The sequence below is a fragment of the Caretta caretta genome, chromosome 6 (genome assembly GCF_965140235.1).
Source record: "Caretta caretta isolate rCarCar2 chromosome 6, rCarCar1.hap1, whole genome shotgun sequence".
In the NCBI taxonomy this organism is placed as follows: domain Eukaryota; kingdom Metazoa; phylum Chordata; order Testudines; family Cheloniidae; genus Caretta; species Caretta caretta.
In genome coordinates, this window is record NC_134211.1 from 109,490,436 (window position 1) to 109,513,116 (window position 22,681).

A 22,681-nucleotide genomic window follows, 5' to 3' on the forward strand; every position below is an offset into this window, starting at 1 on the left:
CTGATCAGATGAACAAGGTAGTCACTGTAGTGGCTTTAGCCTACTTTTCAAGAGTACTAGACAAGCATGTGACTCGCTTGTAAGTAGAACAGTATTCGTGTATAATTCAGAAGGCATGATTTTCAAGAAATTTCAAACAAATCCAAATAAAAGCCATTACGGTATTTTCAGGATTTGTTGATAGATTTTCAAGAACTTGCACACTTTCTTCTGCTGTACATCAAGGTATTTTTGTTGCTCTCTGTTATTTACAAAGTGAGGGACTAGAGAGACAAATATTATTTGATTACATTCATTCTTTTCTACACTTTAAATGCCTTCATATACTTTAACTAATATCTTGTTCTTGATATTGTTGTTAATGGCAAGGTGGGGAGATAAAGGACTTGGTCCAACAAGCCATCCATGGCTCTGACTCCAATGAGTTTTGAATTGGGCCCAAGGTCTGAGGAATTCCATTCAAGTCAATCGGAGTTCCACAGATAGACTAGATGGGCTATTCAGCCTGCTTCTATCCTTTTAATTTTCTATGACAATACAATACTGCTGTTCAGGTTGGGTGAAATCCTGCCCCCCACAACAATCAATGTCAAACTCCCATTGACTTCAATGCGGGCTAGGATTTCACCCATGAGAGTTTCATCTGATACTGCATAAAAGTTAACTGGACTTGCTTTGTATTAAGATCCAGAATGGAGTTACCTCCAAGAGCCACTGAATGCAGGTCCCCTAAAAAAAAAAAAAGTATCAAAAGAAAGTAGTAGTGATTGACAACTGGTGAATTTACCAGCTCAAATGCATAAGCAATCATTTCCAATTTTTCACATATCTGATGCAATTTCATTAGCAGTTGCAACATAATTCTAAATTACTAACAGGGCATCTGTCATTTCTTTTCTTCTTCCTATTTCCCCTCTTAGGATGCAGCTGCAAATCACTCAGAACTCATTCATCAACTTCCTTGGATGAAACTTCTATTTCATAAAATGAACATTTGTGCTTTGAGACGCCCTCAGTAAACCTTCAACCATTTTCCATAATTGGGGCTTTCCTTACTACAGGTCACTAGTCCGAAAGCATGTTTTAGCCCTTGAAAAGCACTTGTTCTCTCTTTCTAAAATATGCTTTTGTCAATCTGCACTGAAGTGGAAACTATACATTTGTAAATGAAGAAAAGAACGGGGCTTTATTATTTAAAACAGCAAAGGTAAATCTAATTGCCTGAATCCTAGCATCTTACTGTTGTTGTTTTTTAAAGAAATCTTTATGCCAAAAACAGCAATAAAATAGACCAATTCCCAGTTTCCTATGTTACAGCCAACAAACTGATTACATTAGTGGATAACATCAGCTCTTTGGAATTAGGCTGCTAGCTGAGGTAAAGGTTTTATTATAGCGGTATTGAGTTCACACCATTATGGTTAGCATTTCTATTATAATAGCCTCTTCTGCTCTTCTTTTCTCAAAGGGTTACAGTGTGCACATAAAAATTAACTTCATGCTGAAACACTGATGACATGATGCCAGCCCTGGGTCCAGGACTGTGGGTTTTTTTAGCACATTTGAGACAAATAGCTTTGGCTGTTTTAAAAAAATCATGCTGGATTCTGCATTCTCTGCACACTCAGAACTTCCTGTGCATATGTAAGGAACACAGGACTCAGTCCTATGAGTTTAAAAATAAATGTATATTTAAAAATTGTCTTTAGCTTGTATAAATTAAAAATTGGCTTTGAATTCAGAATTAAAATGTGTTTAATAATATCTACCTATTAGGGTGCAATTGCTTTTGGAATTATACCCACAACATAATCAAAATGGGCACGTGTCCACCATTTGCACAGGAAATACATTCTGCAATTGACATAGCATGTTTCTTAAGCATTGCAGTGCTCACGTTACGTAGCATAAATGTCTAAAAAGAGATCAACACAAAGACTTGGGTTAGAATTTGAACAGAAGCAGAAAAATATGTGAATGCTCAACATGAAGATTTTTGCACCATGCTCTATCTGGGCCTTGCCACAAAGACTCCATGGAAACCATAAACAGTTAACAGGCCTGTTTGGTAACCATGACTGACCAGAAATACATCACACTTATGCTCTATATTTTTCACTGGCACTATGTCTGATTCCAGATCCTTTGCAAAAGTCTTGTTTCCTTTTTTTAAATTACTTCCCTATTGAACAAGGGCCAAGCTACCTCAGTCACCACCTCTTCCTCTGAATTCCACTATAGTAGCTCAATGAGGACTGATGATCTCAAGGGTGAAACTGTACAGTGCTAAGCACAGAGCATTATCAGTGGAGGGCCCTGAATTGTAGAATACACTGCCACTAGAGGTCAGTAAGAGCCAGAGTCTTGCAATTTGCCAGGCCTGGCTGGAACAAAACTCATCCAACTAAGGTCTTTCATGCAGTTACAGAGACCAGCACAACAGCCTGGCAAGATTTCCTTCCCCCTACTCTCCCTGAAAGACAACCACAAAGAATATCATCAATTCAGAAGGCAGCTTAAAATGGAGAATGGTTCATATTTAGACACACATAAAAATGTGACCCTTAATTTTGCATATGGCACCTAAACCCTTACAGTAAAGTACAAATTTAAAAATGCACCTCCAGAGATAGATAGTTATGCACATTGTACTCAGTACCCAGGCAGGGTTCCAGCTCTGTTTGTGCCCTAGATAGAGAAATTATCTTTTCTGTCTAGGGGCATCCATGCTTCCTGTCAAGCTCTAGCATGCCCAGCTAAATCACCTCTGGGCTCACTAGGCCCCATAAGGAGGCAGACATCCACCCCAAGCCCTGCAGGGCCAGGACACACACTGCCCATTCATGAAAGCCGCACCTTGCTTTTGCCATCCCTCACCAAATAGCCACTCTGGGCAATCATCTATTTAACAAGTAAAGCTCATACAGCCCTGGGAGAGTGAGGTGGATTCTGCCTGGGCTCACCCCTCTTCAACCGCACCGTCAGCTCAAGCGCCATCATGGCAGAGCGATGGTGCAGAATCCAGAAAGAACCGAGCTTGACTTTCAGATCCGGGGGGGGGAAGCTGGCCGGCCGGCTGGCAGGGGGAAGAAATCAAAACTCCTCATTACTTCCGAAAGGAGCAGCCTGGCTCTGGCAAGCACCGACTCACAGTCACCCTGGAACACCAGCGGGCCTGCGGTCTCCAGAGTCCCCGAGCGGCAGCAAACTGCTCTTACGCTGGGCGGCAAAAGCAGGGGCGAGCACGTGCGCTCCCGGGGCAGCTTGGCCGAGTCAATGCCCCTGCGCTGGTCTAAAGGGGAATGCACTGGGGCCAATGTAACACGCTGCTGGGAGCCGGGGGGGCCCGTGTCTCCGGCCTCCAGCCCGCCGCGGAGCAGAGCAAGGCGGTGGGGCAGGAGCGCGGCGCGGCCCAGACCTGCCTCCCGCTCGCTTGACTCGCTGCTCCGCTCATCGGCGGCTGCTCCGGCCCACTGAGAGTCACCTCCCGGCCCAGGCCGCCGCAGCAACATCAGTATTCCGGAGACATTGGCAGGCAGACTAGAGCGCAGGCTTGGAGCCGCCGCTGTCCTCAGATGAACCCGGCTCGGCTGCCAGCCGCCGGCGGAGTGCGCGCAAGGCTGGGGCCGGGGCTCCGAGCGCCGGAGGCGGCTAGCCCCCCTTCTGTAGAGTTCTTAGAGATGCCTCTGGCCACATAGAGTTAGGCGGGGGGGCCTAGATACGCTCCGCAGACAGACTGGCAAGGTAAGATTCAAAGGGAGACAGACACCGGTTGCCGCCAAGACAGAAACAGGGAGGAAGCTGCCGGCGGCAGCCTCAGGAGAAGAGGGAGCCGCGGCGTGGGTAGAGCGCTGCGCCCGGGGGAACGGGGGGCGGGGGGGCTCCTTGTAGGGTGCCGCGCTGCCGGGGCTTCCAGATGTTGCGGGCCTGCAGCAACATCTGGAAGCCGGGAGGGTAGCGTCCAGCAGGGCTCGTTTGTACTGGGCGGTAGCAGCCGGCAGAGACTCCTTGGCAAGTCAGTTTAACCCTCAGCCCCCCGGAGCCCTCTCCGCTCTGTAAAGTTGGCTATTGTTCGCCAAAAACTGCCTGCTTATATTGAAAGGTAGCGGATAGACACGGGGGGGGGGGAGGCGGTAGGGGGCAGAGAGACAAATCCTCAATATTCTGCATGCGGGAGGAAATAAATCATTCATATGAACAAAATAATAATAAATACTAATCCGGAAGCCCCTGTTTAAACCCTGGCCCCCGCCCCTTTAAAACCAATAACCCTTTGCACAGTGTGCGTCAGCAAAGAGCCAGAGCCACTTGGGCAAAAGGTGTCTTGTTATCTAAGGAGCTTATCGCCTAAAACCTGGAAGCAAATGAAAGGGCAGCAGCGAGGCGCGCCGCAAAATCAGTGCTCCCAGAGGTCCCTGCAAGTTAGCTGTCCTATCTCCTTACTCCGGGCCTGGCATCAAGGCACTGGTGTCTCCTCAGGTGGTCAAGTCCCTTCCCCTTTTAACTCAGGACGATTTTTGATTTGCCCTCTGGTCACTGTCCAACCCTATCCCCCGCCCTCGACCAAACAATTCTCTGGTGAACCAAGCAGGGTCAGGCTTTGGGGCGGGGAGCGCATTTCATGGCCTCCCCTTGCTGATTTCGTTAGTTTCGCCTGCCACCTTTTTCCTGGCAGATGAAACAGGCGAGGTCCTACCGAGCCATTAAAAGAAAGAAACACTCGAAATGCCTCCTGCTCCCCGAGGATCCTGCACTGAGCGGAGGAGAAGCCTTCCTCGGCCTGAAGTCTACCAGACATTTAACCCCTAATCAAGTGCCCCCTTCTGCCCCAGTGGAAACTTCCCCTCCGCCCTCTTAATGGCGTCCAAAAAACTGTTCTTTCCCATTGATTCCAATGGGGCCGGGGGGCGCAGAGGCGCCCGAATTCGAACACCTCCAAATCGAATTAAATGCAGCAGGAGTCCAAAGCTCCCCTTGGGAACGGCTGGAACCGTGTTCATCCGCCTTAGGGGGGCGGGAGGGAAGAAAAGAAAAGCAAAGAGTGGCTGTTCAAGTGTGTGACAATGAGCGTGGGGGTTGGGGAGACGGGGTCCTGAAAGCAAACCTATGGGGGGGGGTGTAAATGACTCATTGGGAGGCACAGCAAGCTTTGGGGAATCAGGGGGAGCGCCTTTAAAATTATTCTCTAAATGGGGGGGGGAGAGGTGATCTCCTTGCCAGGAGTGAGACTTAGTAGGTCTTTGCACAGGAGTGCTTGCGCGTTAATATTATAACTAGCCAGGCGTACTAGAACAATTGGTGTAGCGGGGGTGCTGAGGCTGAGAGCCATTGGCCCGAACTGTAACTCTGTGTATACTGGAAACCACTTCAAGCCAGGAGTTCTGCAGCACCCTGCACCCCTAGTTCCAGCACCTATGTAACTATTGGACCTTACCACCGATCTATGGCAGTTACTTGTCCCCCTTCCCAGTCTCTTGCAGCTGCCTTGATTCCTTCTCTCCTTTCCCTGCTTCTGCTTTATTCCTGAGAACCACAACACAATAGCTTCAGAACCATAATTTAAAAATCTACCCGTCTATAGCCCTGCACACACGCCCCCGCCCCCTGCAGGGAAAGGAAATGGCACGGTACGAAAGCGTTTGCTGATCGCGTCCTCCCTCGCTCTGGGACGCGCAGCCTCTGGTGAAAGGACCTTGTCCTCAGATGACACCGTCTGCGGCTCCTCCTCCAGTCTCTTCCCTCCCCACGCCGCCGCTCTTCCTCTCACTTCTCTCGCAGCCCTAATTGGGCTCTTGCTAATATGATTAAAGCCCAGTTAAATGTTTCTTGATAAATCTTGTTAAGGGAGGATTTCTTCCCCCCTCCCCGCCCCTCCGGTTGCTGGTTAAAAGCTTTGGTTACAGACAGGCGAGGTTGATGGGGCGGGGGTTAGCATTTCACAGTTGCTCCTTTAACAGGGTGTTTTTTTGGATCGGTTCCTACGGATTGTTCATCCTCAGGTCGGGCTGGCTGATAAGAACCGCCCTTGGCTTTATGTAACACGTTATTATTGGGTCACGATCCTAGATCAGAATGTTTCCTTCCTTGCTTGAAATGACCATTCGTATGATCCGCTGAGTTCCCGGGCTGTTTGTTGCCAATTCCCGCACAGGGTGTGTGCTTCGGAGCAATTTAAGCTGGTTTTCGGTTGTACCCTTGTAAACGCTGATTGTTAATCATGTATGCGTAAGAATCAGAATACAATAACACCTTCCAGGAGAAAACTTTGGGATCTAAACCCGTCTCACTTACAGTGCAAGGTGTAGGTATATTTCGCTCCTTGTTGATTCTGCGATTTGTTAATATCATTTGTAAAATGTACATTAGGGGATGGTACTTAACTCATACGCTTTTGCGTGGCCCCCTCCCGCTACACCTCTAGCCATTTCAGCAAAACTGATCTTTGCGGCTAGCAGGCTGATTTGTTTTTATTTTTGTTTTGCACTGTAACTTTGCCGGCATCCGTTTTGACTCAGCAAATGTCGAAATTGAAAAATTGTGATCAAGTGGCCGGGGGGTGTTGGTAAAGAAAAAGGGGCTCCACCCAACCTTTCGCTAAAGGATTTGCGTGAGCTGCGGGAGCTTGTTTTGGGCTTACTGACCTGTCTAAAGGAATGTAGGGGGGCTGCTTTGGCTTGCTAGCATCCGATTAATGCAAAGAGCTCAGTGAGTGATGGGCATCCAATGAATTTTCGTCGATCATTTTTCCAGCCCCTCCTGCCCCTACAAGCGGTGCCTGCATATTCGAAATCCCATTGCCCTGCTGCATTCCTTACAGTTGGACTAAATGGGGACAGGTTGAAGGAGCAGCAGCCTGCTCGCTTCCCCTTTAGGTGCAATGGGTTTGTGTTAATTGTACTTCCCAAGTAAACACATTTGTCCCTTGTGGATAACTTTTCCTGGAGGATCTCGAGAGGGGCACAGCTCACAAGGCTATTGAACAACTTGCTGTTTCTTGTTGAAAGGTGAAAGATCCCTTCAATGGAATGCTGCTTGTTCGTTGTATTTTATTAATGACTCGCACAGATTTGCTTATTTTCGTCCCTTCTCTTCCCGGCCCCCAACTCTGGGTAATGAATTTTTTAAAAATCACACTTTTTTCCCTAATGAAATAAAAATAATTTCGACGTCTCCAGCATCTGAGGATTTGAAAGCACTTGACATACATGAATGCATTATGCCTCTTAACATCTGATTGACCCCTGTCCTCACATACCCAGTGTACTTCCTTCGCCTTCCTGTGCCCAGTGGCCGGATGACAGTACTTTACAGAGGCTGGTTTTTAAATAAACGTTGAGATCAATAGACTATGGGAAAGGAGGACAGCGTGTGAAAAATCCCAGTTGGCCAAAAAGAAAGAAAGGAAGAAGGGAGGAGGGGAGAGGAGAAGAAGAAAAGAAACGAAAAATAAATCTGAGTCCAGAAAGAACCGTGCCTTTCCCCTTGCAGGAGGGAAACACAAGCAGAGGTTTAAAACAGATTATTTTGGTAAATCCAGATCTTCAGCCCCAAAGAGATGTGGATGAAAGGAGCAGATCTGCGCTCTCTTTGCTGCTCGAGGGCTGGAAATGGGTAAACTAAAAGTCGAGGGAATGCTAAAGGGAAAACAGCAAGGCTGAAATAGACAAGAGGGAAGGTTAAAAACGTAGCGTTCTGTCCCGTAGCGAAGGGGCTCCCCCCACCCCACTCTTGAGAATCTCTCCAGGTCTAAGCGGCGGATTTATTTGTTACATTTAGCACAGTTAGAGAGACCACAAACGAGCCATTGGAGACATTTGCGCTTATTCGCGGATTCCAGATCAGGCTGCCAGAAGCATGAGGGTGAAATGGATTTTATGCTTGCTAATGTAACCAATATCAAAAGTAGGAGCGGGGAACACCCAGCCCCCTGTACGGGGAGAGGGCAAGAAGGTAAATGGATGACATTGCAGCTACAGAGCGAGGCGTGCAGAGCGCGAAAGTAGCAAGGGGCAGATTGGAATCCAGTCCGCTGCCTCTTAGTGGTCACAGTCAGGGAAAGACAAGGGGCGGGTACAGATAAGGGACTTAAAAGCTGCGCTCATGGCACTAGGCGCCAAAGGAGGAACATCCTCCGGTGGTGTAAATCGGCCCAGAGCCATTGGTTCCAGGGGAGCTACACCGATTTACACCAGCTGAGGGGCTGCAAGAAGCCCTGGGGTCTGGCTTTCTGAACTCTCCCTTCCCCACCCCGGACCCCCATCAAGCCTGCAGGGATCTGCATTTGCACAGCTCGTGCCAGGAAAGGGAGCTCACAAGAAGCTCTAGACATGACCCCGTACCTTGATTTACCCTTCCCCTTCCCGCCCATAAGTTGTACGGATAGTTACACATACAAAGCGGATTGCGTTCAAGTTGGAACGGTCGGTTCTTTCGAAGAATGAGGGTTTTTCTTAGCTGGATTTTATGATCTGTGGCTCACTGTAGCCTACAGCGCTTCTGGCATTTCGCACCCCGTGCCTGGCGTGCAGCGAAAAGCCCAAGCTTCCTCCAAGGAGTTCCAAAAACGAGACATTTCTTCAAATAAAATAATAATCAACTAATCAGAATAATTTGCACTTCTACCCCATCCGAGGATTTCATAGCGCTTTGCAAACAGCAAAGCGCTATGCCTCTTAACATCCTTGCCTGATAGCTATTATTAGCCCCATTTTACCTGGGGCTACCTGAATTGTTCAAAGTCTCACGGTTAGAGCTAGGAATAAATTATACACTTCTCACACCCATTCCTGAGTTTTAATCACTCACTGCCCACTGATCCCAACAATCTGAATGATCGTTTTCAGTGTTTTGTCCCTGCAATTTAAAAAACAAACACGCTCGGCCAGGAAACGGTTACCTTTGATGATAGTTCTTAGGTTTTAGACTGATTTAAAAAACAAAACAAAAACAAAGCTCCTTTGGACCTTAACTCATGGTCTATCCTGGTTTTAAAGAAATCTGAATGAAGTTTCCAAACTATTTCCTATGAACGCGAGACAGAAATACAGCAATTGTTTTCTTTCTGGATGAATGGAAAGACCTGTCTGACATGCATGTGTTCAATGTAGACAGAAAATACCAGACTCAAATCAACTTGCTTTTCTTACAAAAAGTTGTTCATACGATTAAGAAGGGAAAGCTCTGCACTTTTAAGATCATTTTCGTTTTAGAAACAGCTTGCCACACAAATCTGAAACAGAAACTGTTTACATTTGAAGATCAAATAGAAGCGATCAAGCACAATTTACAAAGGGGGGTGGAATACCTTGTTTGAATATTTAGGAAAAGGATAGCTCTGTTTTCGTTTCAGGGCAGTAACTTTTAAATAATATTTAACAAAATAATTGACCTTGGTGTTTAAATTACAACTCCCTTCAGGTCAATAAGCCCACTGGTTTTTTAAAAAAAGTTCAGTTATCTGAACTCTAGCATTCACTCTGTTAATCTCATCACAACATTTGTTTCTGCTGAGATTTTGTTTAATGAACTAATCAGTGAAAGAGAAGTAAAGTTGAGAAAGAGCTCCCTCACAACATGTGTTTTAGAGCTCATTTATATTTTCCTTCCCCCTGAAAAACAGAAAATAAAAAGATATGTGGAAATAACTTTTCAGGTGGAAAGGAACAAGAAAAAGTTTTAGGGCAAATTATGGTCTGTCTGCCTCTTAAACATGCATTCTCACTCTTCAAATGTATTGTAATCATTCAGTACAGGAAAGAATTTGGAAGACAAATTCCACAAAATCATTAGGGCTTCAGTCTGCTTTCTCTGTGTGAATAAAAAAGGAAATAACTCCAAAAGTAAGTGTCTCATAGTACGCTACTAGGACTGCTTAATTTGGTCAGAGATCTCCACCTGCAGAAAGTTGTGCATAGCTACAGAGTCACCTAGGTCAAATATGTTCATTTTCGGCCCATTTCTGTCTTCGTTGCACACTCAACTCTTACATGGAAGTTTGAGTGTACAGAATCAAGTGTGCTCCATTGCAAAGTGAAGCATTTTGCTAGCTGTACAGTTTTCATGCATGGAGGAATGTATGTAAATGATCCTACATACCACTTGATTCATGTCCTTTTACACATACTGAGACACTAACTGGGTCCCTCTTGACACATTTTTCTCTCCATCGAGATCCTCCTATCACATCATGAATCTGATCTGTATCACTGTCAACAAAGCACACTTCACTAACTGCAACTAACATCCAGTGATCAACAACATTTGGACTCTGAATCCAGCACACAAACAGCCATCTCAACAATCATTGGAGGCCCAGAAACTAAAGTACATGACGGTGTTTCACAACTGGAGACGTGACATTATCTTGCAGTCCTGACAGGGTCATATTGATCATGGGATAATGAGAGTTCCATTCAATGTCATGGAGAGCATTGACACAGGTTAGTATCTGTTGTTTCAAACCACAGGCAAATGACAAGAACCACCTTTTGATTTTTAAAAGACTGAACTACAAGGCAATGGGGAGCTTGATGTGACTTCACTTCCCAAGTAATCTGGGAATATCTGTAATAGACATATCCTAAATCCACAATAATCATATGGAACTGCAGTTTTCTGTGCCATGCAGCTGATATTCAAAAGCATGACACACACATTTGCTTTTCCCCTATAGCCTGCCACAAGCTATAGTGATATGTCATATAACATTTCAGACATACTGTGCTGCCATGCCTACATCATCTCTTGTCATTTTGATGGTGACTTCATAAATATCCCCATTACTTCTCAGTCTAATGGCAAGATTGTGCACAGCTGTAAATTGGGGGCAGTGCAAAGCCAAACTGCCTTGCATGCTGCACCTCCCAGACTCTTTCAGAGTGATTTACCCTGTGATTGTCCAAAGTCTTTAGGTGAGATGTGCAAGGAGTCCTCCAGAGATTTCCCTACATCCCCTCTGAACTCCCCCATCATTCCCCCCATGGTCAAACCAACCAAGATGACGAACATAACATATTGGTATATTCTTGATTCTTGGTATGTGAAGGTTCAAGTGTTGTATCTACATCTGAACAGCCCAAAGCACAAACACAGCTACTTACTGAAGAAACTATCTAAATGCAGTTCCTGATTTTGTCAGTCAAACTTGTCCATTTTATTGAAATTAGAAAAAATGGATACTAGTACACCTCTTGCAAAAAAGCTGACAAAGAAGGAAAGTTTCCCACTGCTACAACTGGTAAAAGTGGAGAAGCTTGATTTTCCAGACAGATCAGCAAAGCCAGTGCTGACAAACTACGTGAAAAGGCTGCAAAACACCATGCCTCTGGACTGCATCCACATGCAGAAAGCCTTATAAGCCCGTCACTGTCAAAGCCAATTTTAGAAGTACTTAATGAGGCTGTTAAGGATGCTGGAGACACAACACAGTTTATGCAAACAAACATGGCTGTCGCATCATACTTCCTATTTAAGTAAGAGATATCACACACTACAAGTTGTAAATTGGACCCCAAACAGATGTCTGCTTGTGCATTTGTGGAACTGCAGGCTTCTCTGAAAGACATGGTGAAGCATAAGCAAGACGCAACGAGTAATTCTTCCTCTCTACTCTGCACTGGAGTATTGTGTCCATTTCAGGAAAGATGTGGACAAATTGGAGAAAGTCCAGAGGAGAGCAACAAAAATGATGAAAGGTGCAGAAAACATGACCTATGAAGAAAGAAAGAATTGGGTTTGTTTAGTCTGGAGATGAGAAGACTGATGGGGGACATGACGACAGTTTTAAAGTACATAAAAGGTTGTTACAATGAGGAGGATGGAGAAAAAAATGTTCTTGTTAACCTCTGAGGATAGGACAAAGAAGCAATTACAGCAAGGAAGGTTTAAGTTGGACATTAGGAAAAACTTCCTAACTATTAGGGTAGTTAAGCACTAGAATAAATTGCCTAGGGAGGTTGTAGAATCTCTGTGATTGGAGGTCTTTAAGAGCAGGTTAGACAAACACCTTTCAGGAATGGTCATAATACTTAGTCCTGCCTTGAGCGCAAGGGATTGGACTATATCTCCCAGGGTCCCTTCCAGTTCTATGATTCTATGATCTATTCAGCTAGCACTAGTACAAGCTGCAGAATCTTCAAAAGACATTAAAAAGCCATACATTTAGTGTCTTCATTGTACTCTTTTTTCAACAACAGTCCAAAAGTACTGAACGTCCTGTAAAAAATAGAAGATGCTGTGGGACTGAAGTTCAATTTAGTACAACCTGGGAAAACCTGCTGGCTTTCTCATGAGTGATCCTTGGGTGTTGTCTTCAAATTACTGCAGCTGTTATTAGGTGGCTGTCCAACATCTCGACAGATGAAAGGAGACACAACAAAGTTGGTCCGTCACTGGTTTTTAGCAACTGTATGAGAAAAGAGCCCAATGTGCAAGTGGCAAACCTTTCCACAGTGGCTACAGGTCCACTCACCAGATGGAGGCTGAAGCACATTCTGCTTCCTGGCTCACTTGCGGGCCTCAGCCTGGACTCTCTGGTGGCTCTTAACGGTGACTGCATTAGTCTTAACCCAGCTTCTCCAAACTAAATGATTATGGGCAGGATTTTCCTAGTTGTCAATGGGAATGCTGAATTTCTTGAGGCCTTGCTTGACCTTGATGCTGTATCGGAGCTTTGGCCTTCCTCTGCAGTTCTTAAGTTGACCATAGAGCTCAACCTTTGACCATAGAGCTCAGCACCATGTGTCCCAGCCAGCAAAGCCTGCAAACATCCAGCATAGTCTGCATAGACCGTAGGCCAGTTCGCTCAAGGATCTTGTTACTGGTGATCTGTTAGTCCCAAGTAACACCAAGGATTTTTCTAAGACAGCGGAGGTGGAGACTGTTCAATCTCCACTTCTGCTTGGAGTACATAGCCCAACTTTCACAAATGTAAAGGAGGGCACTAAGGACACAAGCCTGATAAACAGACATCTTTGTTAGCAACTTGTTATTCCAAACACATGAGGTAAGTTTCCCAAAGGTAACAGAAGCTTTGCCTATTCTATCATCAAGTTCCCTATCAAGGGTAAGTGAGTTGGCAAGTCATAATCACGTAGCTTTTACAGATGCCAGTCTTATAAAATACCGACAGTTGAGTGGAGTGAGGGGCTGCAATTTGATCAGGACAGAATAGAGAATTTGAACACAGAGTGGCATGTCATACAACAAATGAATAAAGATTTGATTTCAACTTTTTTTTTTATCATCATTAGTGGCTTGACCCAACCTTTGTGCTATGTTTCCTGGGATGAAAGAAGCAGGAATTCATCTCTTGCTACCCTCAGCCACCACAGCTACAGCTGAGCGTTCTTTTTCATCATTGAATAGAATTTTGTGTTCTGAAAGAAGTCGCCTTCTGCCTGATCATGTGAATGAACTAATGAGCATACCAACTGAAGGACTGGAAGTACCGAACACACAAGAAGCCACCAAAGATGAACGCACTGCATTCGAGAAGTTCATTAACAGAGTTATGCAAAATTACAACAAGAAACCAAGAAGGATGTAGTGCTTCATAGAAGGCTTGAGTAGCCAATTTTAATTTATGTGATGATTTTAAAACATGAGTTAAATCTCATAAAATGGTTGTGAAACGTATTTAGTTTTTATTATTGTTCCATATAGACCACCCTCACCCTCAGGATCTCACACCTCGGCCCTCACCTCCCTGTAAATTTTAACACCCCCCTAATTTCAATTCCTCGGGAAAATACTGACCTCATTTCTCCCTCATTCTACTCCTTATCCCCATTCAGTGGCAGAGACAATTAAGGGGCTCTGAATCCTGTGACCCTCTAGTTTTCTTGTTTTAGCACCATGTTACCTGCTACCTTAAAAATCCCCCTGTAGTTTCAGTTGAACACAGTATTTTTTACCTCCTCTTCTACATTGTTCCATGCACTGTTAAACACCACTCAATTTTATCCTGCATTTCAGTGGTGGGTCAAGAGAGTCTTGTAGAGAGATGGTTTGTAAAGCTCTTTGGGATCCTTCTGAGGGTAAGGTGTTATGTAAATGCCCATAATTACTGATGTTTTCATAGGTTTAAATGATCCCTTGCTAGACATATTTCCCCTGCCCTTTTTAAACATTTAACATTGTAATCAAGCCCATAATCATCCCTTTGTTTCTCTGGACGTGTAGGTTACTGGAAAAGAGGTGCTAAAGGACCCTGAGGAGGTTGAAACCACGATGTGAACTCAAGTTGTGTAGAGAAAATTAGGATCAAGACTGATAGAGTTCTCTGGCACATCAATTCTGCCTGCTGTTTACCAAAGCAGAACAGTCTGCTTGTGACTGGCATGTCCTTCACTTCACTGGGTGATGTGGCGTATGCCAGAAAATAGACCAGCCAGCCTGACTGTGGTACCTCAGAAGCTACTAGAGCAATGTATAAAACATTCAATTTGCAAATACCTGGAGGATGAAGGGGTGATCACTAGTAGCCAGCATGGATTTTCTAAGAACAAATCATGCCAAACCTGCTTCATTTCCTTCTTTGATGTGGTAACTGGTTTCGTAGTTAGGGGGAATGTGGTGGACATAATATACCTGGACTTTAGCAAGGCTTTTGACACAGTGCCATAGGCTTAGTTTGACTGCTATATTTGGGGGGCCAAGCCCGGTTGCACATGCTCACAGGCATTCATGTGCGTGCTGAAGCCAGTTCCCTAGGGTCACTCCCCCTGCCTGCAGTGGTTCCTGGGCTGCTGGTGCTGGGTCCGCTTAAAGAGGGGAACCCCAGCTGCTGCTGTGGCGACCTGAGCACTAGCTGCTGCAGCGATGTGGCTGCTCTGGTGCCTCCCTGCGCTCCTGTGGCCACCTCCGTGCTGGGGCTGGGGCTGGGGCTGGGGCTGCCACTGCCGAAGAGACACCACATACCAGGCTCCTGCTTCCCCATCCCACACACACATTTCCATATCCCCTTCCCCTCCCCACTGTTCCCATCCCCTTCTCTTCACCCAGCCCTAGCCCATCCCCCTTCCCCACTGTGTCTTCCTCCCGTCTCCCCACCCCCACCCCCCTTGCTCTGCCCCCTCCCATGGGCACTCACAGAAAACAGGTGGACACTATGACCCAGCAGGCAGCCTCCAGCTGCAGAGGTAGCAACCTGGAGCAGCTGATCCATCCCACTCCCTGCCTGGATCCGGCTGCCAGGAACAGGGGCCCAGCACCAGTGCAGGGGTGGGGCGCAGCATGGGAAGGACAGAGGCCCCCCTCTCCCTTCCCCTCCCCAGAAGGCCAACGAGCAGAGCAAGCCTTGCAGGGCAGTTCAGCACTCGCAAAAATTGGGGAGAGGGGGAGTGGCATGTGACTCTGCCTGCCACCCCCCCCCCATGCCTCATCTCTGTTGGGGGGAGAGGGCAATGCCCTCCCTGCACTCCCCAAATTACGCCCATGCACAGTCCCTTATGATATTCTGATAAGTAAAATGGAGAAATGTGGGCTTGGCCGAAGTACCATTAAATGGATACATAATTGGTTAAGCCGCAAACAATGAGTAACTCTTAATAGAATGATGTCAGCATGGAAGGAGGTCTCGAATGGGGTTCCACAGGAACCTGTTTTGGGTCCAGTGTTATTTAACATCTATATTAATGACCTGGATGCCAGAATAGAGAGCACACTGATCAAATTTGCAGATGACACAAAGTTGGGGGAGTTGCAAACACTTTGGAGGATAGAGCTAAAATTCAAAGGGATCTTGATAAATTGGAGAACTGGGCTATAGACAACAAAATGAAATTCAACAAAGACAAATGTAAAGTGCTCCACTTAAGGAAGAACAACCAAATGCACAAATACAGAATGGGGGATAACTAGCTTGGCAGCAGCACTGCTGAGAAAGCTCTGGGAGTTGTGGTGGATCACAGCCTCATCAAGCAATGCGATGCTGTTACAAAAAAAAAAACAACACAAATGCAACTTTAGATTGCATTAACAGAGGCAAAGCATGCAAGTCACAGGAGGTACCGCTCTACTAGGCCTCAGCTGGAGCACTGTGTCCAATTTTCTATACATCCACCAATGTACAGAAAGGATGTAAAGAAACTGGAAAGGATCCAGAAGCAAGTGACAAAGATTATCAAAGGGATGGAGGCCATATGAGCAAAGGCTGAAGGAACTGGGTATGTTTATTTTGGAAGAAAGGAGATTAAGGGTGAGGGGGAAGGACCTGATAGCGGTCTTCAAATATTTGAAAAGCTGCCATGAAAAAGATGGAGAAAAGCTGTTCTCTCTGGCCACAGAGGGCAGGACAAGAGGTAATGGGTTTAAACTACAGCATAGCAGATGTAGATTAAATCTCAGGAAAAACTTCCTAACTCTAAGAAGAAGTAGGGGACAATGGAACAGACTGCCTAGGGAGGTTGTGGAAGCTCCTTCACTGGAGGTTTTTAAAAAAAGAGGCTAAATAGCCATCTGCCTTGGATGGTTTAGACAACAAATCCTGCATCTTGGCAGAGGGTCAGAAGATGACTCTTATGGTCCCTTCTAACCCTATGGTTTTATGATTCTATTAAAATGTGTCAACCCACTCTCCATCTCCTCAGCATTAATACTGTGGTAAATGAAAACTAGTCACAGTAAACGAATATGAAAGTTTGACAGGCTCTGCCTAATCCATTCGCACAGTCACAATTACACAAAAAAATTCAATGAAATTTCTTACACTAAGAGTCTGAGGTTGTGTCTTTGGAGCTGACGTAGGCCCACTTCCACACCAGTGACTGGTTAGCTGCATCCATAGTTAAACTGCAGTTGGACTTTACAATAAGAGCCATTTGTATCCCCTGCTGTAGCTCTCAGAAAATAGCACCAAAAGGCCATCGTAAGTACCCAAACCAGGGTGAATTGCATCGGACAAGATTGTCACTTTACAAATTGCCTTGATCAGTGGGCTGGTGCATAGCTGCACTGTCCCAGGAGCAGAATAGGGAGGAAATTCTAATTCTAAGAGTCACAATTAGCTCCTCTTGCTCAAAGGGGAAAGTAATACTCTACAGGTCTGAACCACCAGGAGCAGATTATTTTTCTCCATGCTGGATCAGCATAGGTGGTGAGGAGGCAAGTAAAAGCGCCACTCATTCTGCCTATTTGCTTGCTCCCATAATATAAGAAGTAGGGGCCACCAAATGAAATTAATAGGCAGCAGATTTAAAACAAATAAAAGGAAGTTCTTCTTCACACAGCATACAGTCAACCTGTGGAACTCCTCGCCTGAGGAGGTTGTGAAGGCTAGGACTATAACAGCGTTTAAAAGAGAACTAGATAAATTCATGGAGGTTAAGTCCATTAATGTCTATTAGCCAGGATGGGTAAGGAATGGTGTCCCTAGCCTCTGTTTGTCAGAGGGTGGAGATGGATGGCAGGAGAGAGATCACTTGATCATTACCTGTTAGGTTCACTCCCTCTGGGGCACCTGGCATTAGCCACTGTCAGCAGACAGGATACGGGACTGGCTGGATCTTTGGTCTGACCCAGTATGGCCGTTCTTATGTTATGTTCTATCTACACCCCTGATGGAGAAGATCTTCCCCCCCATGCTCTAATATGCAGTCCTCCACCCAGGAGAATTGCATATCACAGAAATGCTATGATATGCAATTCACACAGGAGAGTTTTACCCAGTGAGTCAGACTAGAGAGAGGAATCTGTGACACACGTCACATATGTGGCACATGAGCAGAGTGGCATCACATTTCCAGACAAATGGATCTACCACCCAGTGTGAGCATAGTATCTGATCGTATAGATGGTGTGTATTCTCTGTCCCTTGTTATTCATTCATATGATTAGTCTGGTTCTGATTAGTTTTTTCAGGCACCCTTACTCCCTTGCATGGGTGCATCGGCCAAACCACAGTCTTGCCCTTAAACTATGCAGCAGAGAGAAAAAAATAATCAGAAACAGACTTATCACATGAATAAATACCAAGGTACAGAGATCAGATACTGAACTCACGCTGGGTGGGAGATCCATCTGTCTTGAAATGTGATGTAACTATGCTCATGTGCCAGATGTGTGATGGAGGAGGGGGGTCACAGATTCCTCTTCAAAGCCCAACTCACTGGGTTAAACTGTGCTTGCTCAGGGAAACCAAAGCTTGTTGAAAAATATAATTTCTAAATATGAAATGGCAGTCTGGTCTGTGTTCGCATGGAGAAGTTAGGCTGCATGTGACTCAGAAAGAGCAACTGAGCTCCTGTCATTATTGGTTGCTTTCCTGGGATTTACAATCAGAATTGGCAGTGGTCTGGAAACACAGAGATATGCAGCACCGTTGCTATGGATTAGGTGTGTCTCTGTGTGCACAGGCCCATTTCTTCTCCTGAAAGGGAATGGAAGAACATCAGGGTTTGCTGGGTGAAGTGACAATATAAAGTACAAATAAGCAAGAACACAATGACAAGCTAACCTAGAGAAAGAGAGGCACATAGTTGGATACTTCTCAGTACCATTAAAGTACATGCACCATGTCTATCAGTGAAGCTCCTCACTCACCTCCCAAGGGTAGCTCCGCTGCCTGGGAAAGAGGAGTCTCCAATCACTAATCAAAGACATAAGTAGTGCAGTAACTTGGGGTTAAGCAGAAAGGGAGGAGGTGCACGGTGCCAGACCCCGTTCCTTCCAAGACAGAAGAATTTTCTGAAATGACTGAGGTTCAGTCCCCACAATGTGCTGATACTTGATCCAGCCACTTTGGCAGTATATATAACTGCCAGTCCTTCACTGAACGTCATATTTTATACAACCTCATGGCTTCTACATCCCTGTGGTCCTGCAGCCCTACATCCAGTAATCTCAGTGGCTTTTTATGAGTTTGTCCATGTGGTAGAGTAAACAATGGGCATATCCTCCAAAAAGAATAATCCACTTGTTTCTAATTGTGAGGGACAGATCTTTACGTCCCTTGGGCCCAATGATGAACAGATGCAGGAGGAGGAAATGAACTCAAACTGGGAGTGAAAAGTTAAGGTATTGCATCTGGAACCAGAGCACTCCGTCTCTGAAACTTGTGGGTGGTCCCCAACTTTTCATGATTCTTCCTGCATCTGCCAGGTACACAGACTAAGAATTCTGAATCTACAGCTGACCACCCCACCCCCCCCCCAACTTTCCAGGCTTTGCATTATTTTAGGATTACGTGTGCGTTAAATCTGGAAAAAAACATGATATGACAGATGTGAGCATGAAAGGAAGAATGAGGATTCCTTACTTCCCATAAGATATCTGATTTAGAAGAGCCAAGGAGCTTGCACTCAGCCCCACATATTGCAACAAAATTTTGCAGATCTACATGAATACTTGGCCTATATTCATCAGTCATTAGCAGAACTTGTGCAGTTGTACAAACAGCAGATTCCTACACCTACAGGCCCTCATTCATTTCCAGTGAGGGTTTTAGTTTTATTGGCTGCTAGCCTATCTAGCCTACCCGATAAGAGAAGAGCAAAATCATCCTCTAATCTTTGTATCTCAGCTGTCTGCTCTCTGATTCTCATAATAGAAATGTACAAAGATATAGATTGATCTCACATATTTTTAGCCACATATTTACCCTAAACTAAGTGGATTATAATATTTGCTTACTGTATCCATTGCCATGCTGGCATATACTCAGAACTAACTCCTTGGAATGCTACTGAACATTTTGAAATAACTTTGTTTATAATGAAGTGTTTGCCAATGATTGCACATTATACGCATGAATTGTCCAAGATGTGCTGGTATTTGAAGGTACATCTGCACTGCAAATAAAAGGCCTATGGCAGTGAGTCTGAGAGCCCAGTTCAAAAGATTTGGGCTTTTGGGGCTCATGCTGTAGGGCTAAAAATAGCAGTGTGGATGTTCCCACTTGGACTGGAGCCCTGGCTCTGAGACCCACCCCCCCTCACTGGGTTGAAGAGCCTGAGCTCCAGCCTGAAGAGGACTGTTTACAGTGCAACTGTTAGCCCCATAGCATGAGCCCGACTTGGGCTCTTCGAGTTGCTGGAGCTGGTGGGGAAGGGGTTGCAGTGTGGACATACCCTCTGTTCACAGACCTGCATTTTGGGACACTACATTGTTGTTCTGGGGAAACACAAACGTATCTCCAAGAATGGTGCTGGTGTGGTGCCCATTTACCTTGGTCTTTCACAGGGATATATGGAGTTCTTCCAAATGCTGTCAGGCACTGCAGCAAGGCTAGAGTTAGTGCAGACATCTTCAGCTGTCTGTCAGAAAATGCAGTTTCATCTTCATCAAAGCGTTTCGTGGGAATGTGTGGATTTTAACAATTTTCAAGGGAACAAAGTCAAAACAATTCACTGCAACTTTCTCGTTCAGTTTTGATTTCATTTTGTTTTGACTTTCATATACTATTTTATTAGATTTGTACGCTACATTCAATATTAAATACATATTATATTACAACATTTCATCATTATCAAAACAAAACAATTGGGCATTATCAAAACAGAACATTCTGATCATTCTTAAGCTTAATTTTTCAAAATTTGCATTTTGTGGGAAATTGAGAAACTTCAGCGTTTTGTTCTGATTTGGAATGAAAAACATTTCAAATATGTCAGAATTTCCCATAGAACAGAATTCCATTTTCTGTCCTTCTCGGATTGAGACCATTGCTCAGGGCTTGCTTCTGTACAAAGAGCTGAAAAGGAAGGACTCATAATCATGCCATTGAAAGCTCTCCAGGAGCATTCTCACCATGGGCCCACATTCTGGCCTCTATTGTGGTAGTTTTTGTTCTGTGATGGAGGTGTAAAAAATGTACATGTATGTGCAATCTTTTGTAGCTGCTCTGTCAAACAAAACATGGGAGTGAGTGCTGAATGAAGGAACTGAGCATAGCATGGGATGGCGAGTTAATCACCGAGCTAGAGTACAGACACAGAATATCCGGGATGGAAAGACCAGGGTCATGAAGATGGAAAGGGTGAAGCAGAACGATACAAAACAAGACAAAAGGGATGAATGAGGATGTAGCAAGAGAATTTGGCCCCTATGTGCCGACGTTCATCTTCAGGGGGGAAATTTAACTTTCCAGCACCTCAGAGGTTTGATTAATCAAAGCTTACAAAACAGAAGTTTCACCATAATCACCACTCAGTTGCCCTTTCCTTCTCATTTACCTTATACCCTGTCCAGTTGCTTTACTAGCTTCTGCAGGGATACCTGCCAGCCACACCCAGAGCAGGGCCACTGAAAAATTCCCGACTAAAATGCTGCCAGAGTTAATAGTTACTTTTTATTACTAACTTAATGAAAGAAAAAAATGCAGTAGCGAATGCTCTTTTAGACAGTGTGAAATACTAAATAAATAAATAATAGTTAAAAAGGTGTGACGTAATAATTCAGGGCATTATTATATTGTAAGAAACATCGCTTTGAATTATAATATAGCTTCAAAATACACTCAACACTTTGAGTCAGATCAAACTCCAGTAATTTCTTTATCAGCTTTATATGATCACCTTTATCAATACTGTACAATAAACCCATCAGACTCTCTGTTTTCATTCTTAAAATAAGGTGTTCTTGACTCTTTCCATAACAGATTGATTCTTCTTGCTATCAAACCAATTTTATTTATCCTTTTAGGCTAGGATTTTCAAAAGAACCTAAGGAATGGAGTGCCCAACTCCCACTGGCTCTTAATTGGATTTGGGCACTGACCTCCCTTCAACTCCTTTGAAAAATCCTTTCTTATAGAGTCAATTGCTTTTTCGCCCTGATCTACCCAAACAACAAAAAGGTAGCTGGAACAGGTGTGCCCATTACAGTAAAAAACATTTTATCATCCTTTCTGTATTTCCCAGCCTTATTATTTAAAAACACTTTTATTGATTTTCCTTTGCATCAAAAATAAACATGAGAAATTCAAAGTCACAAAATAATATTTTTACAAATAGTTATAATGCAAATAAGAGCTTAGAATGGAATGGTTCCTCCAACCTTAAATTATGGAGTTGCAATTACAGCTCAGTAAAATCACAGAACTTAGAGATGGAAAAGAACTCTTACACCCTCCAATCTAACAATACGGTATTGTTTCCTAAGGTATGTTTTATGGTGTTTTGTCCTGTCTGAAAAGTCCCAGCAATAGGAGTCCCCCTTGAAAGATTATCCTACAACAGTCTAATGCCTCTCAGTTTCAGAAATACACCACAACATGGCTTAGTCCTACAGCCCCACCACTCCAGTGCAATAAGTGACTGCAGGATCAAGTCTTTATTTAATTCTGCTCCATGCTAAGGGGCAGATCTACAGCTAATGTAAATCAGGGTAGCTCCCGACTTCAGTGAAACTAATTTACACCGTTTTTTTCTTATACTTGTCAACTTTTACCCTACTCCCCCAAGTCAAATTGGGCTCATTTAGCCTCCAATCTAGCAATGCACATAAACACATGCTTAATTTTGAGCACATCAGTAGCACCACTGAAGCCACCTGGTAGAGACAGCTAACGGGGTTACAAAGGGAGTCAATGGGACTATTCATGTGCTTAAAGTTAAGCACGGTCGTAAGTACTTTGCTGGATCAGAGCCTTAATCTTTCTTTCTAAAACAGTTTTTCCAATCCCATGGATCATTTTTGTTGCAATTGTCCAAACTCTCTCCAGTTTGTCAATAACTTTTTGGTA

At 44.5% G+C, this 22,681-nt stretch overlaps 1 protein-coding gene across 1 annotated transcript in view; it reads left to right on the top strand.

The window, feature by feature from the left end:
- Positions 1 to 3,616: 3,616 nt before the first annotated feature.
- The window catches only part of PPP2R5C (protein phosphatase 2 regulatory subunit B'gamma), a 374,584-nt gene continuing 355,519 nt past the window's right edge, over positions 3,617 to 22,681 (top strand). Inside the window, exon 1 of the mRNA XM_048853964.2 lies at positions 3,617 to 3,744. The gene's annotated coding sequence lies outside the window, so the exon portion shown is untranslated. The remainder of the gene's footprint in view (positions 3,745 to 22,681) is intronic.